The sequence below is a fragment of the Ascidiella aspersa genome, chromosome 4 (assembly GCF_963924565.1).
Source record: "Ascidiella aspersa chromosome 4, kaAscAspe10.2, whole genome shotgun sequence".
NCBI lineage: Eukaryota > Metazoa > Chordata > Ascidiacea > Phlebobranchia > Ascidiidae > Ascidiella > Ascidiella aspersa.
In genome coordinates, this window is record NC_139450.1 from 23,982,390 (window position 1) to 23,991,853 (window position 9,464).

Sequence of the window (9,464 nt, forward strand, 5' to 3'; positions counted from 1 at the left end):
ATATATTTTAAAAATCATATTTTGCCTATGACAATTGGTATTCCTAGGCGGTCACCCATCCAAGTACTAACCAATCCCAAAGTTGCTTAACTTCCGAGATCGGACGAGATCGGGTGCATTCAACCTGGTGTGGTCGTTGACAGTTTTGGTCAACATTTTTTGGTCTAAAATCTTTAAAAATGTTAACATTTAAATATATTTTAGGAATCATATTTTGCCTATGACAATTGGAATTCCTATGCGGTCACCCATCCAAGTACTAACCAATCCCGACGTTGCTTATCTTCCGAGATCGGACGAGATCGGGTGCATTCAACCTGGTATGTTCGTAGCCAGTATTGGTCAACATTTTTTGGTCTAATCTATTTAAAAATGTAAAAACTTAAATAAATCATATTTTGCCTACGAAAATTGATATTCCTAGGCGGTCACCCATCCAAGTACTAACCAATCCCGACGTTGCTTAACTTCCGAGATCGGACGAGATCGGGTGCATTCAACCTGGTATGGTCGTAGACAGTATTGGTCAACATTTATGGTCTAATCTATTTAAAAATGTAAAAACTTAAATAAATGATATTATGCCTACGACAATTGGTATTCCTAGGCGGTCACCCATCCAAGTACTAACCAATCCCGACGTTGCTTAACTTCCGAGATCGGACGAGATCGGGTGCATTCAACCTGGTATTGTCGTAAGCAGTATTTCTCAACATTTTATGTCTATTCTATTTTAAAAATAAAAACTTAAATAAATCATATTTTGCCTACGACAATTGGTATTCCTAGGCGGTCACCCATCCAAGTACTAACCAATCCCGACGTTGCTTAACTTCCGAGATCGGACGAGATCGGGTGCATTCAATCTGGTATGTTCGTAGCCAGTATTGGTCAACATTTTTTGGTCTAATCTATTTAAAAATGTAAAAACTTAAATAAATCATATTTTGCCTACGACAATTGGTATTCCTAGGCGGTCACCCATCCAAGTACTAACCAATCCCGACGTTGCTTAACTTCCGAGATCGGACGAGATCGGGTGCATTCAACCTGGTATGGTCGTAGCCAGTATTGGTCAACATTTTTTGGTCTAATCTATTTAAAAATGTAAAAACTTAAATAAATCATATTTTGCCTACGACAATTGGTATTCCTAGGCGGTCACCCATCCAAGTACTAACCAATCCCGACGTTGCTTAACTTCCGAGATCGGACGAGATCGGGTGCATTCAATCTGGTATGTTCGTAGCCAGTATTGGTCAACATTTTTTGGTCTAATCTATTTAAAAATGTAAAAACTTAAATAAATCATATTTTGCCTACGACAATTGGTATTCCTAGGCGGTCACCCATCCAAGTACTAACCAATCCCGACGTTGCTTAACTTCCGAGATCGGACGAGATCGGGTGCATTCAACCTGGTATGGTCGTAGACAGTATTCGTCAACATTTATGGTCTAATCTTTTTAAAAATGTAAAAACTTAAATAAATGATGTTATGCCTACGACAATTGGTATTCCTAGGCGGTCACCCATCCAATGACTAACCAATCCCGACGTTGCTTAACTTCCGAGATCGGACGAGATCGGGTGCTTTCAACCTGGTATGGTCGTAGGCAGTATTGGTCAACATTTTTTGGTCTAAAATCTTTAAAAATGTTAACATTTAAATATATTTTAAAAATCATATTTTGCCTATGACAATTGGTATTGCTAGGCGGTCACCCATCCAATGACTAACCAATCCCGACGTTGCTTAACTTCCGAGATCGGACGAGATCGGGTGCTTTCAACCTGGTATGGTCGTAGACAGTATTGGTCAACATTTTTTGGTCTAAAATCTTTAAAAATGTTAACATTTAAATATATTTTATAAATCATATTTTGCCTATGACAATTGGAATTCCTATGCGGTCACCCATCCAAGTACTAACCAATCCCGACGTTGCGTAACTTCCGAGATCGGACGAGATCGGGTGCATTCAACCTGGTATGGTCGTAAGCAGTATTCTCAACATTAAAAAGTAAAAACTTAAATAAATCATATTTTGCCTACGACAATTGGTATTCCTAGGCGGTCACCCATCCAAGTACTAACCAATCCCGACGTTGCTTAACTTCCGAGATCGGACGAGATCGGGTGCATTCAACCTGGTATGGTCGTAGACAGTATTGGTCAACATTTATGGTCTAATCTATTTAAAAATGTAAAAACTTAAACAAATCATATTGTGCCTACGACAATTGGTATTCCTAGGCGGTCACCCATCCAAGTACTAACCAATCCCGACGTTGCTTAACTTCCGAGATCGGACGAGATCGGGTGCATTCAAACTGGTATGGTCGTAGCCAGTATTGGTCAACATTTTTTGGTCTAATCTATTTAAAAATGTAAAAACTTAAATAAATCATATTTTGCCTACGACAATTGGTATTCCTAGGCGGTGACCCATCCAAGTACTAACCAATCCCGACGTTGCTTATCTTCCGAGATCGGACGAGATCGGGTGCATTCAACCTGGTATGTTCGTAGCCAGTATTGGTCAACATTTTTTGGTCTAATCTATTTAAAAATGTAAAAACTTAAATAAATCATATTTTGCCTACGAAAATTGATATTCCTAGGCGGTCACCCATCCAAGTACTAACCAATCCCGACGTTGCTTAACTTCCGAGATCGGACGAGATCGGGTGCATTCAACCTGGTATGGTCGTAGACAGTATTGGTCAACATTTATGGTCTAATCTATTTAAAAATGTAAAAACTTAAATAAATGATATTATGCCTACGACAATTGGTATTCCTAGGCGGTCACCCATCCAAGTACTAACCAATCCCGACGTTGCTTAACTTCCGAGATCGGACGAGATCGGGTGCATTCAACCTGGTATGGTCGTAAGCAGTATTTCTCAACATTTTATGTCTATTCTATTTTAAAAATAAAAACTTAAATAAATCATATTTTGCCTACGACAATTGGTATTCCTAGGCGGTCACCCATCCAAGTACTAACCAATCCCGACGTTGCTTAACTTCCGAGATCGGACGAGATCGGGTGCATTCAACCTGGTATGGTCGTAGACAGTGTTGGTAAACATTTTTTGGTCTAAAATCTTTAAAATGCTAACATTTAAATATATTTTAAAAATAATATTTTGCCTATGACAATTGGTATTCCTAGGCGGTCACCCATCCAAGTAGCAACCAAACCCGATGTTGCTTAACTTCCGAGATCGGACGAGATCGGGTGCATTCAATCTGGTTTGGTCGTAGCCAGTATTGGTCAACATTTTTTGGTCTAATCTATTTAAAAATGTAAAAACTTAAATAAATCATATTTTGCCTACGACAATTGGTATTCCTAGGCGGTCACCTATCCAAGTACTAACCAATCCCGACGTTGCTTAACTTCCGAGATCGGACGAGATCGGGTGCATTCAACCTGGTATGTTCGTAGCCAGTATTGGTCAACATTTTTTGGTCTAATCTATTTAAAAATGTAAAAACTTAAATAAATCATATTTTGCCTACGACAATTGGTATTCCTAGGCGGTCACCCATCCAAGTACTAACCAATCCCGACGTTGCTTAACTTCCGAGATCGGACGAGATCGGGTGCATTCAACCTGGTATGGTCGTAGACATTATTGGTCAACATTTATGGTCTAATCTATTTAAAAATGTAAAAACTTAAATAAATGATATTATGCCTACGACAATTGGTATTCCTAGGCGGTCACCCATCCAAGTACTAACCAATCCCGACGTTGCTTAACTTCCGAGATCGGACGAGATCGGGTGCATTCAAGCTGGTATGGTCGTAGACAGTAATCGTCAACATTTATGGTCTAATCTATTTAAAAATGTAAAAACTTAAACAAATCATATTGTGCCTACGACAATTGGTATTCCTAGGCGGAAACCCATCCAAGTACTAACCAATCCCGACGTTGCTTAACTTCCGAGATCGGACGAGATCGGGTGCATTCAACCTGGTATGGTCGTGGACAGTAATGGTCAACATTTATGGTCTAATCTATTTAAAAATGTAAAAACTTAAATAAATGATATTATGCCTACGACAATTGGTATTCCTAGGCGGTCACCCATTCAAGTACTAACCAATCCCGACGTTGCTTAACTTCCGAGATCGGACGAGATCGGGTGCATTCAACCTGGTATGGTCGTAGACAGTAATCGTCAACATTTATGGTCTAATCTATTTGAAAATGTAAAAACTTAAATAAATCATATTGTGCCTACGACAATTGGTATTCCTAGGCGGTCACCCATCCAAGTCCTAACCAATCCCGACGTTGCTTAACTTCCGAGATCGGACGAGATCGGGTGCATTCAACCTGGTATGGTCGTAGCCAGTATTGGTCAACCTTTTTTGGTCTAATCTATTTAAAAATGTAAAAACTTAAATAAATCATATTTTGCCTACGACAATTGGTATTCCTAGGCGGTCACCCATCCAAGTACTAACCAATCCCGACGTTGCTCAACTTCCGAGATCGGACGAGATCGGGTGCATTCAATCTGGTATGTTCGTAGCCAGTATTGGTCAACATTTTTTGGTCTAATCTATTTAAAAATGTAAAAACTTAAATAAATCATATTTTGCCTACGACAATTGGTATTCCTAGGCGGTCACCCATCCAAGTACTAACCAATCCCGACGTTGCTCAACTTCCGAGATCGGACGAGATCGGGTGCATTCAATCTGGTATGTTCGTAGCCAGTATTGGTCAACATTTTTTGGTCTAATCTATTTAAAAATGTAAAAACTTAAATAAATCATATTTTGCCTACGACAATTGGTATTCCTAGGCGGTCACCCATCCAAGTACTAACCAATCCCGACGTTGCTTAACTTCCGAGATCGGACGAGATCGGGTGCTTTCAACCTGGTATGGTCGTAGACAGTATTGGTCAACATTTTTTGGTCTAAAATCTTTAAAAATGTTAACATTTAAATATATTTTATAAATCATATTTTGCCTATGACAATTGGAATTCCTATGCGGTCACCCATCCAAGTACTAACCAATCCCGACGTTGCGTAACTTCCGAGATCGGACGAGATCGGGTGCATTCAACCTGGTATGGTCGTAAGCAGTATTTCTCAACATTAAAAAGTAAAAACTTAAATAAATCATATTTTGCCTACGACAATTGGTATTCCTAGGCGGTCACCCATCCAAGTACTAACCAATCCCGACGTTGCTTAACTTCCGAGATCGGACGAGATCGGGTGCATTCAACCTGGTATGGTCGTAGACAGTATTGGTCAACATTTATGGTCTAATCTATTTAAAAATGTAAAAACTTAAACAAATCATATTGTGCCTACGACAATTGGTATTCCTAGGCGGTCACCCATCCAAGTACTAACCAATCCCGACGTTGCTTAACTTCCGAGATCGGACGAGATCGGGTGCATTCAAACTGGTATGGTCGTAGCCAGTGTTGGTCAACATTTTTTGGTCTAATCTATTTAAAAATGTAAAAACTTAAATAAATCATATTTTGCCTACGACAATTGGTATTCCTAGGCGGTGACCCATCCAAGTACTAACCAATCCCGACGTTGCTTATCTTCCGAGATCGGACGAGATCGGGTGCATTCAACCTGGTATGTTCGTAGCCAGTATTGGTCAACATTTTTTGGTCTAATCTATTTAAAAATGTAAAAACTTAAATAAATCATATTTTGCCTACGAAAATTGATATTCCTAGGCGGTCACCCATCCAAGTACTAACCAATCCCGACGTTGCTTAACTTCCGAGATCGGACGAGATCGGGTGCATTCAACCTGGTATGGTCGTAGACAGTATTGGTCAACATTTATGGTCTAATCTATTTAAAAATGTAAAAACTTAAATAAATGATATTATGCCTACGACAATTGGTATTCCTAGGCGGTCACCCATCCAAGTACTAACCAATCCCGACGTTGCTTAACTTCCGAGATCGGACGAGATCGGGTGCATTCAACCTGGTATGGTCGTAAGCAGTATTTCTCAACATTTTATGTCTATTCTATTTTAAAAATAAAAACTTAAATAAATCATATTTTGCCTACGACAATTGGTATTCCTAGGCGGTCACCCATCCAAGTACTAACCAATCCCGACGTTGCTTAACTTCCGAGATCGGACGAGATCGGGTGCATTCAACCTGGTATGGTCGTAGACAGTGTTGGTAAACATTTTTTGGTCTAAAATCTTTAAAATGCTAACATTTAAATATATTTTAAAAATAATATTTTGCCTATGACAATTGGTATTCCTAGGCGGTCACCCATCCAAGTAGCAACCAAACCCGATGTTGCTTAACTTCCGAGATCGGACGAGATCGGGTGCATTCAATCTGGTTTGGTCGTAGCCAGTATTGGTCAACATTTTTTGGTCTAATCTATTTAAAAATGTAAAAACTTAAATAAATCATATTTTGCCTACGACAATTGGTATTCCTAGGCGGTCACCTATCCAAGTACTAACCAATCCCGACGTTGCTTAACTTCCGAGATCGGACGAGATCGGGTGCATTCAACCTGGTATGTTCGTAGCCAGTATTGGTCAACATTTTTTGGTCTAATCTATTTAAAAATGTAAAAACTTAAATAAATCATATTTTGCCTACGACAATTGGTATTCCTAGGCGGTCACCCATCCAAGTACTAACCAATCCCGACGTTGCTTAACTTCCGAGATCGGACGAGATCGGGTGCATTCAACCTGGTATGGTCGTAGACATTATTGGTAAACATTTATGGTCTAATCTATTTAAAAATGTAAAAACTTAAATAAATGATATTATGCCTACGACAATTGGTATTCCTAGGCGGTCACCCATCCAAGTACTAACCAATCCCGACGTTGCTTAACTTCCGAGATCGGACGAGATCGGGTGCATTCAAGCTGGTATGGTCGTAGACAGTAATCGTCAACATTTATGGTCTAATCTATTTAAAAATGTAAAAACTTAAACAAATTATATTGTGCCTACGACAATTGGTATTCCTAGGCGGAAACCCATCCAAGTACTAACCAATCCCGACGTTGCTTAACTTCCGAGATCGGACGAGATCGGGTGCATTCAACCTGGTATGGTCGTGGACAGTAATGGTCAACATTTATGGTCTAATCTATTTAAAAATGTAAAAACTTAAATAAATGATATTATGCCTACGACAATTGGTATTCCTAGGCGGTCACCCATTCAAGTACTAACCAATCCCGACGTTGCTTAACTTCCGAGATCGGACGAGATCGGGTGCATTCAACCTGGTATGGTCGTAGACAGTAATCGTCAACATTTATGGTCTAATCTATTTGAAAATGTAAAAACTTAAATAAATCATATTGTGCCTACGACAATTGGTATTCCTAGGCGGTCACCCATCCAAGTCCTAACCAATCCCGACGTTGCTTAACTTCCGAGATCGGACGAGATCGGGTGCATTCAACCTGGTATGGTCGTAGACAGTATTGGTCAACATTTATGGTCTAATCTATTTAAAAAAGTAAAACTTAAATAAATCATATTGTGCCTATGACGTCTAAAATTTTCAACAATGTTAACATTTAAATATATTTTATAAATCATATTTTGCCTATGACAATTGGAATTCCTATGCGGTCACCCATCCAAGTACTAACCAATCCCGACATTGCTTAACTTCCGAGATCGGACGAGATCGGGTGCATTCAACCTGGTATGGTCGTAGACAGTATTGGTCAACATTTTTTGGTCTAAAATCTTTAAAAATGTTAACATTTAAATATATTTTAAAAATCATATTTTGCCTATGACAATTGGTATTCCTAGGCGGTCACCCATCCAAGTACTAACCAATCCCAAAGTTGCTTAACTTCCGAGATCGGACGAGATCGGGTGCATTCAACCTGGTGTGGTCGTTGACAGTTTTGGTCAACATTTTTTGGTCTAAAATCTTTAAAAATGTTGACATTTAAATATATTTTAGGAATCATATTTTGCCTATGACAATTGGAATTCCTATGCGGTCACCCATCCAAGTACTAACCAATCCCGACGTTGCTTATCTTCCGAGATCGGACGAGATCGGGTGCATTCAACCTGGTATGTTCGTAGCCAGTATTGGTCAACATTTTTTGGTCTAATCTATTTAAAAATGTAAAAACTTAAATAAATCATATTTTGCCTACGAAAATTGATATTCCTAGGCGGTCACCCATCCAAGTACTAACCAATCCCGACGTTGCTTAACTTCCGAGATCGGACGAGATCGGGTGCATTCAACCTGGTATGGTCGTAGACAGTATTGGTCAACATTTATGGTCTAATCTATTTAAAAATGTAAAAACTTAAATAAATGATATTATGCCTACGACAATTGGTATTCCTAGGCGGTCACCCATCCAAGTACTAACCAATCCCGACGTTGCTTAACTTCCGAGATCGGACGAGATCGGGTGCATTCAACCTGGTATGGTCGTAAGCAGTATTTCTCAACATTTTATGTCTATTCTATTTTAAAAATAAAAACTTAAATAAATCATATTTTGCCTACGACAATTGGTATTCCTAGGCGGTCACCCATCCAAGTACTAACCAATCCCGACGTTGCTTAACTTCCGAGATCGGACGAGATCGGGTGCATTCAACCTGGTATGGTCGTAGACAGTGTTGGTAAACATTTTTTGGTCTAAAATCTTTAAAATGCTAACATTTAAATATATTTTAAAAATAATATTTTGCCTATGACAATTGGTATTCCTAGGCGGTCACCCATCCAAGTAGCAACCAAACCCGATGTTGCTTAACTTCCGAGATCGGACGAGATCGGGTGCATTCAATCTGGTTTGGTCGTAGCCAGTATTGGTCAACATTTTTTGGTCTAATCTATTTAAAAATGTAAAAACTTAAATAAATCATATTTTGCCTACGACAATTGGTATTCCTAGGCGGTCACCCATCCAAGTACTAACCAATCCCGACGTTGCTTAACTTCCGAGATCGGACGAGATCGGGTGCATTCAATCTGGTATGTTCGTAGCCAGTATTGGTCAACATTTTTTGGTCTAATCTATTTAAAAATGTAAAAACTTAAATAAATCATATTTTGCCTACGACAATTGGTATTCCTAGGCGGTCACCCATCCAAGTACTAACCAATCCCGACGTTGCTTAACTTCCGAGATCGGACGAGATCGGGTGCATTCAACCTGGTATGGTCGTAGCCAGTATTGGTCAACATTTTTTGGTCTAATCTATTTAAAAATGTAAAAACTTAAATAAATCATATTTTGCCTACGACAATTGGTATTCCTAGGCGGTCACCCATCCAAGTACTAACCAATCCCGACGTTGCTTAACTTCCGAGATCGGACGAGATCGGGTGCATTCAATCTGGTATGTTCGTAGCCAGTATTGGTCAACATTTTTTGGTCTAATCTATTTAAAAATGTAAAA

At 39.1% G+C, this 9,464-nt stretch overlaps 29 non-coding genes and 22 pseudogenes across 29 annotated transcripts; all 51 read right to left on the reverse strand.

Annotated features, from left to right (window-relative positions):
• Window positions 1-22: 22 nt before the first annotated feature.
• On the reverse strand, window positions 23-141 carry LOC146151818 (5S ribosomal RNA; annotated as a pseudogene).
• A 74-nt stretch (window positions 142-215) lies between these two features.
• Window positions 216-334, reverse strand: LOC146151819 (5S ribosomal RNA; annotated as a pseudogene).
• Window positions 335-399: 65 nt separating this feature from the next.
• Window positions 400-518, reverse strand: LOC146151820 (5S ribosomal RNA). Its single transcript, XR_014498143.1, has one exon. It is a non-coding gene; the product is annotated as a 5S ribosomal RNA (ribosomal RNA).
• A 64-nt stretch (window positions 519-582) lies between these two features.
• LOC146151821 (5S ribosomal RNA) lies at window positions 583-701 on the reverse strand. Its single transcript, XR_014496342.1, has one exon. It is a non-coding gene; the product is annotated as a 5S ribosomal RNA (ribosomal RNA).
• Window positions 702-764: 63 nt separating this feature from the next.
• LOC146151822 (5S ribosomal RNA) lies at window positions 765-883 on the reverse strand (annotated as a pseudogene).
• Window positions 884-948: 65 nt separating this feature from the next.
• Window positions 949-1,067, reverse strand: LOC146151823 (5S ribosomal RNA). The gene has a single exon (XR_014496225.1). It is a non-coding gene; the product is annotated as a 5S ribosomal RNA (ribosomal RNA).
• A 65-nt stretch (window positions 1,068-1,132) lies between these two features.
• On the reverse strand, window positions 1,133-1,251 carry LOC146151824 (5S ribosomal RNA; annotated as a pseudogene).
• A 65-nt stretch (window positions 1,252-1,316) lies between these two features.
• LOC146151825 (5S ribosomal RNA) lies at window positions 1,317-1,435 on the reverse strand. The gene has a single exon (XR_014497984.1). It is a non-coding gene; the product is annotated as a 5S ribosomal RNA (ribosomal RNA).
• A 64-nt stretch (window positions 1,436-1,499) lies between these two features.
• LOC146151826 (5S ribosomal RNA) lies at window positions 1,500-1,618 on the reverse strand. The gene has a single exon (XR_014498055.1). It is a non-coding gene; the product is annotated as a 5S ribosomal RNA (ribosomal RNA).
• A 74-nt stretch (window positions 1,619-1,692) lies between these two features.
• Window positions 1,693-1,811, reverse strand: LOC146151827 (5S ribosomal RNA; annotated as a pseudogene).
• A 74-nt stretch (window positions 1,812-1,885) lies between these two features.
• LOC146151828 (5S ribosomal RNA) lies at window positions 1,886-2,004 on the reverse strand (annotated as a pseudogene).
• A 45-nt stretch (window positions 2,005-2,049) lies between these two features.
• Window positions 2,050-2,168, reverse strand: LOC146151829 (5S ribosomal RNA). The gene has a single exon (XR_014497995.1). It is a non-coding gene; the product is annotated as a 5S ribosomal RNA (ribosomal RNA).
• Window positions 2,169-2,232: 64 nt separating this feature from the next.
• LOC146151830 (5S ribosomal RNA) lies at window positions 2,233-2,351 on the reverse strand. The gene has a single exon (XR_014498059.1). It is a non-coding gene; the product is annotated as a 5S ribosomal RNA (ribosomal RNA).
• Window positions 2,352-2,416: 65 nt separating this feature from the next.
• On the reverse strand, window positions 2,417-2,535 carry LOC146151831 (5S ribosomal RNA; annotated as a pseudogene).
• A 65-nt stretch (window positions 2,536-2,600) lies between these two features.
• Window positions 2,601-2,719, reverse strand: LOC146151832 (5S ribosomal RNA). The gene has a single exon (XR_014498144.1). It is a non-coding gene; the product is annotated as a 5S ribosomal RNA (ribosomal RNA).
• Window positions 2,720-2,783: 64 nt separating this feature from the next.
• Window positions 2,784-2,902, reverse strand: LOC146151833 (5S ribosomal RNA). Its single transcript, XR_014495508.1, has one exon. It is a non-coding gene; the product is annotated as a 5S ribosomal RNA (ribosomal RNA).
• A 63-nt stretch (window positions 2,903-2,965) lies between these two features.
• On the reverse strand, window positions 2,966-3,084 carry LOC146151834 (5S ribosomal RNA). Its single transcript, XR_014498006.1, has one exon. It is a non-coding gene; the product is annotated as a 5S ribosomal RNA (ribosomal RNA).
• A 73-nt stretch (window positions 3,085-3,157) lies between these two features.
• LOC146151835 (5S ribosomal RNA) lies at window positions 3,158-3,276 on the reverse strand (annotated as a pseudogene).
• A 65-nt stretch (window positions 3,277-3,341) lies between these two features.
• Window positions 3,342-3,460, reverse strand: LOC146151836 (5S ribosomal RNA; annotated as a pseudogene).
• A 65-nt stretch (window positions 3,461-3,525) lies between these two features.
• Window positions 3,526-3,644, reverse strand: LOC146151837 (5S ribosomal RNA). Its single transcript, XR_014498017.1, has one exon. It is a non-coding gene; the product is annotated as a 5S ribosomal RNA (ribosomal RNA).
• A 64-nt stretch (window positions 3,645-3,708) lies between these two features.
• Window positions 3,709-3,827, reverse strand: LOC146151838 (5S ribosomal RNA). The gene has a single exon (XR_014497094.1). It is a non-coding gene; the product is annotated as a 5S ribosomal RNA (ribosomal RNA).
• A 64-nt stretch (window positions 3,828-3,891) lies between these two features.
• LOC146151839 (5S ribosomal RNA) lies at window positions 3,892-4,010 on the reverse strand. The gene has a single exon (XR_014498405.1). It is a non-coding gene; the product is annotated as a 5S ribosomal RNA (ribosomal RNA).
• Window positions 4,011-4,074: 64 nt separating this feature from the next.
• On the reverse strand, window positions 4,075-4,193 carry LOC146151840 (5S ribosomal RNA). The gene has a single exon (XR_014495711.1). It is a non-coding gene; the product is annotated as a 5S ribosomal RNA (ribosomal RNA).
• A 64-nt stretch (window positions 4,194-4,257) lies between these two features.
• On the reverse strand, window positions 4,258-4,376 carry LOC146151841 (5S ribosomal RNA; annotated as a pseudogene).
• A 65-nt stretch (window positions 4,377-4,441) lies between these two features.
• Window positions 4,442-4,560, reverse strand: LOC146151842 (5S ribosomal RNA; annotated as a pseudogene).
• Window positions 4,561-4,625: 65 nt separating this feature from the next.
• LOC146151843 (5S ribosomal RNA) lies at window positions 4,626-4,744 on the reverse strand (annotated as a pseudogene).
• Window positions 4,745-4,809: 65 nt separating this feature from the next.
• Window positions 4,810-4,928, reverse strand: LOC146151844 (5S ribosomal RNA). The gene has a single exon (XR_014495271.1). It is a non-coding gene; the product is annotated as a 5S ribosomal RNA (ribosomal RNA).
• Window positions 4,929-5,002: 74 nt separating this feature from the next.
• LOC146151845 (5S ribosomal RNA) lies at window positions 5,003-5,121 on the reverse strand (annotated as a pseudogene).
• A 46-nt stretch (window positions 5,122-5,167) lies between these two features.
• LOC146151846 (5S ribosomal RNA) lies at window positions 5,168-5,286 on the reverse strand. The gene has a single exon (XR_014498028.1). It is a non-coding gene; the product is annotated as a 5S ribosomal RNA (ribosomal RNA).
• A 64-nt stretch (window positions 5,287-5,350) lies between these two features.
• On the reverse strand, window positions 5,351-5,469 carry LOC146151847 (5S ribosomal RNA). The gene has a single exon (XR_014498060.1). It is a non-coding gene; the product is annotated as a 5S ribosomal RNA (ribosomal RNA).
• Window positions 5,470-5,534: 65 nt separating this feature from the next.
• LOC146151848 (5S ribosomal RNA) lies at window positions 5,535-5,653 on the reverse strand (annotated as a pseudogene).
• A 65-nt stretch (window positions 5,654-5,718) lies between these two features.
• Window positions 5,719-5,837, reverse strand: LOC146151849 (5S ribosomal RNA). Its single transcript, XR_014498146.1, has one exon. It is a non-coding gene; the product is annotated as a 5S ribosomal RNA (ribosomal RNA).
• A 64-nt stretch (window positions 5,838-5,901) lies between these two features.
• Window positions 5,902-6,020, reverse strand: LOC146151850 (5S ribosomal RNA). The gene has a single exon (XR_014495509.1). It is a non-coding gene; the product is annotated as a 5S ribosomal RNA (ribosomal RNA).
• Window positions 6,021-6,083: 63 nt separating this feature from the next.
• LOC146151851 (5S ribosomal RNA) lies at window positions 6,084-6,202 on the reverse strand. Its single transcript, XR_014498040.1, has one exon. It is a non-coding gene; the product is annotated as a 5S ribosomal RNA (ribosomal RNA).
• Window positions 6,203-6,275: 73 nt separating this feature from the next.
• On the reverse strand, window positions 6,276-6,394 carry LOC146151852 (5S ribosomal RNA; annotated as a pseudogene).
• A 65-nt stretch (window positions 6,395-6,459) lies between these two features.
• On the reverse strand, window positions 6,460-6,578 carry LOC146151853 (5S ribosomal RNA; annotated as a pseudogene).
• A 65-nt stretch (window positions 6,579-6,643) lies between these two features.
• On the reverse strand, window positions 6,644-6,762 carry LOC146151854 (5S ribosomal RNA). Its single transcript, XR_014498051.1, has one exon. It is a non-coding gene; the product is annotated as a 5S ribosomal RNA (ribosomal RNA).
• Window positions 6,763-6,826: 64 nt separating this feature from the next.
• Window positions 6,827-6,945, reverse strand: LOC146151855 (5S ribosomal RNA). Its single transcript, XR_014497095.1, has one exon. It is a non-coding gene; the product is annotated as a 5S ribosomal RNA (ribosomal RNA).
• A 64-nt stretch (window positions 6,946-7,009) lies between these two features.
• LOC146151856 (5S ribosomal RNA) lies at window positions 7,010-7,128 on the reverse strand. Its single transcript, XR_014498406.1, has one exon. It is a non-coding gene; the product is annotated as a 5S ribosomal RNA (ribosomal RNA).
• Window positions 7,129-7,192: 64 nt separating this feature from the next.
• Window positions 7,193-7,311, reverse strand: LOC146151857 (5S ribosomal RNA). Its single transcript, XR_014495712.1, has one exon. It is a non-coding gene; the product is annotated as a 5S ribosomal RNA (ribosomal RNA).
• A 64-nt stretch (window positions 7,312-7,375) lies between these two features.
• Window positions 7,376-7,494, reverse strand: LOC146151858 (5S ribosomal RNA). The gene has a single exon (XR_014498130.1). It is a non-coding gene; the product is annotated as a 5S ribosomal RNA (ribosomal RNA).
• A 126-nt stretch (window positions 7,495-7,620) lies between these two features.
• LOC146151859 (5S ribosomal RNA) lies at window positions 7,621-7,739 on the reverse strand (annotated as a pseudogene).
• A 74-nt stretch (window positions 7,740-7,813) lies between these two features.
• On the reverse strand, window positions 7,814-7,932 carry LOC146151860 (5S ribosomal RNA; annotated as a pseudogene).
• Window positions 7,933-8,006: 74 nt separating this feature from the next.
• Window positions 8,007-8,125, reverse strand: LOC146151861 (5S ribosomal RNA; annotated as a pseudogene).
• A 65-nt stretch (window positions 8,126-8,190) lies between these two features.
• LOC146151862 (5S ribosomal RNA) lies at window positions 8,191-8,309 on the reverse strand. The gene has a single exon (XR_014498147.1). It is a non-coding gene; the product is annotated as a 5S ribosomal RNA (ribosomal RNA).
• Window positions 8,310-8,373: 64 nt separating this feature from the next.
• LOC146151863 (5S ribosomal RNA) lies at window positions 8,374-8,492 on the reverse strand. The gene has a single exon (XR_014495510.1). It is a non-coding gene; the product is annotated as a 5S ribosomal RNA (ribosomal RNA).
• A 63-nt stretch (window positions 8,493-8,555) lies between these two features.
• On the reverse strand, window positions 8,556-8,674 carry LOC146151864 (5S ribosomal RNA). Its single transcript, XR_014498062.1, has one exon. It is a non-coding gene; the product is annotated as a 5S ribosomal RNA (ribosomal RNA).
• A 73-nt stretch (window positions 8,675-8,747) lies between these two features.
• On the reverse strand, window positions 8,748-8,866 carry LOC146151865 (5S ribosomal RNA; annotated as a pseudogene).
• A 65-nt stretch (window positions 8,867-8,931) lies between these two features.
• On the reverse strand, window positions 8,932-9,050 carry LOC146151866 (5S ribosomal RNA; annotated as a pseudogene).
• A 65-nt stretch (window positions 9,051-9,115) lies between these two features.
• On the reverse strand, window positions 9,116-9,234 carry LOC146151867 (5S ribosomal RNA). The gene has a single exon (XR_014496227.1). It is a non-coding gene; the product is annotated as a 5S ribosomal RNA (ribosomal RNA).
• Window positions 9,235-9,299: 65 nt separating this feature from the next.
• LOC146151868 (5S ribosomal RNA) lies at window positions 9,300-9,418 on the reverse strand (annotated as a pseudogene).
• Window positions 9,419-9,464: the final 46 nt, after the last annotated feature.